Source organism: Tasmannia lanceolata, unplaced genomic scaffold (assembly GCF_043159265.1).
Source record: "Tasmannia lanceolata isolate RefF3 unplaced genomic scaffold, GAP_Taslan_0.1 ptg000666l, whole genome shotgun sequence".
Lineage (NCBI taxonomy): Eukaryota > Viridiplantae > Streptophyta > Magnoliopsida > Canellales > Winteraceae > Tasmannia > Tasmannia lanceolata.
Window position 1 is genome coordinate 7,501 of NW_027519337.1, and position 2,500 is coordinate 10,000.

At 41.5% G+C, this 2,500-nt stretch overlaps 1 non-coding gene across 1 annotated transcript; it reads right to left on the reverse strand.

Moving 5' to 3' along the window:
* Positions 1 to 82: 82 nt before the first annotated feature.
* Positions 83 to 156, reverse strand: TRNAM-CAU (transfer RNA methionine (anticodon CAU)). Its single transcript has one exon. It is a non-coding gene; the product is annotated as a tRNA-Met (tRNA).
* Between the last annotated feature and the right edge of the window lie 2,344 nt (positions 157 to 2,500).

The window sequence follows — 2,500 nt, forward strand, 5'->3', positions numbered from 1 at the left end:
AAATAATTCGATATAGTTGACCACGATAGTGTAGTGGTTCTATATTCCCTCTTCTTTTCCTCCCATCCCAAAACAAAAGATGTTGCGGAGACAGGATTTGAACCCGTGACCTCAAGGTTATGAGCCTCGCGAGCTACCAAACTGCTCTACCCCGCGCTGAAGAACTGGGAACTAATAGACGAACAGGGATTAGGGATTGGATGTGCCCCTCTACCATGTTCTATACAAATAGAATAACCCATTTATACAGAATGGTAAAGGGGACCCCTCTATGATCTATGATCATAGAGATCGATAGAAATATGAAGAAGGGATATTTTGATCCTTACCAACTTGATCTTGTTGCCCCCGGCAACAAACATGCATGAAACCTTTCGCGAAGTATGTGCCCGGATAGTCCAAAGTCTCGATAGTTACCTCTAGATCTTCCGGTTGAAAAACAACGTCGATGAAGACGTATAGGTGCACTATTACGTGGTGGGGATTGCAATTTTCCATGAATTTCCCATTTGTCACTCAACGATGAAACTTTGCTTATTTCTTTTTTTGAGGATCGACGAATCAAATGATATTTCTGTTCCAATTTCTGCCTCTTACTCTCCCTCTGAATCAAACTTTTCCTTGCCATAATGGTTCAGTTCCTATTATTATCAATGATATGGGTCGGATCCTAGATGTAGAAATATAAGAAATATAAGAAGGGGGATCCTCCCCCTTCTCAATCGAATCAAATTTGTTAGAATTAACCAAATTTGCCTGATGTAGAGGCAATCAAGAAAGCTGCATAAGTGAATATATAACCTACAGAAAAGTGGGCTAATCCAACTAATCTTGCTTGTACAATGGAAAGAGCCACGGGCTTATCCCTCCATCGAATCAAATTAGCCAAAGGTGTGCGTTCATGAGCCCATGCTAAAGTTTCAATCAATTCCTGCCAATATCCACGCCAGGAAATTAAGAACATAAATCCAGTAGCCCAAACAAGATGCCCAAATAAAAACATCCATGCCCACACTGATAAACTATTCATACCAAAAGGGTTATATCCATTGATAAGTTGTGAAGAGTTTAACCATAGATAATCTCTTAACCATCCCATCAAATAAGTGGAGGATTCATTAAATTGTGAAACGTTACCCTGCCATAGTGTGATGTGCTTCCAATGCCAATAAAAAGTAACCCATCCTATGGTATTTAACATCCAGAAAACTGCCAAATAAAATGCGTCCCAAGCCGAAATATCACAAGTACCCCCACGTCCCGGACCGTCGCAAGGAAAACTATAACCGAAATCCTTTTTATCTGGCATTAACTTGGAACCACGTGCGTCTAAAGCACCTTTTACTAAGATCAGTGTGGTTGTATGCAAACCTAGAGCAATAGCATGATGAACCAAGAAGTCTCCAGGACCTATTGTTAAGAATAGTGAATTACTATTCTCATTAACGGCATTTAACCAGCCGGGTAACCATATGCTTCGACCAGCATTGAATGCTGGGCCATTCGTTGAAGATAAGAGTACATCGAACCCATATGAAGTCTTACCATGAGCGGATTGTATCCATTGGGCAAATATGGGTTCGATCAAGATTTGTTTCTCTGGAGTACCAAAAGCAAGCATGACGTCGTTATGAACATAGAGTCCTAAGGTATGGAACCCCAGAAACAGGCTGACCCAACTTAAATGAGATTTGATAGCTTCTTTATGGTCTAACATTCTTGCCAATACATTATCCTCATTCTGTTCCGGATTGTAATCTCGAATGAAGAATATAGCTCCATGGGCAAAGGCTCCTGTCATGATGAACCCTGCAATGTATTGGTGATGAGTATATAACGCAGCTTGAGTAGTAAAGTCTTGTGCTATGAACGCATAAGCAGGTAAAGAGTACATGTGTTGAGCTACCAAGGAAGTAATAACCCCTAAAGAGGCTAGAGCAAGACCTAATTGAAAATGAATCGAATTATTGATTGTGTCATAAAGACCCTTATGCCCACGGCCCAATCGACCCCCGGGAGGAGTATGCGCCTCTAAAAGATCTTTCATACTGTGTCCAATCCCGAAGTTAGTTCTATACATATGACCAGCAACTAGAAAAAGAAATGCAATAGCTAAATGATGATGAGCAATATCGGTCAACCACAAACTTTGCGTTTGTGGATGGAATCCCCCGAGAAGGGTTAGAATGGCAGTTCCTGCCCCTTGGGGGGTACCAAATAAATGACTACTGGAATCGGGGTTTTGGGCATAAAGATTCCACTGACCTGTAAAAAGTGGGCTCAACCCTTGGGGATACGGTAATACATCTAAGAAATTATTCCATCTGACGTACTCCCCCCTTGATCCGGGAATAGCGACATGAACTAAATGTCCTGTCCAAGCCAGGGAACTTACTCCGAAGAGTCCTGACAAATGATGATTGAGACGAGATTCAGCATTTTTGAACCACGAAACGCTTGGTTTCCATTTGGGTTGTAGGTGTAACCAACCCGCTATTAA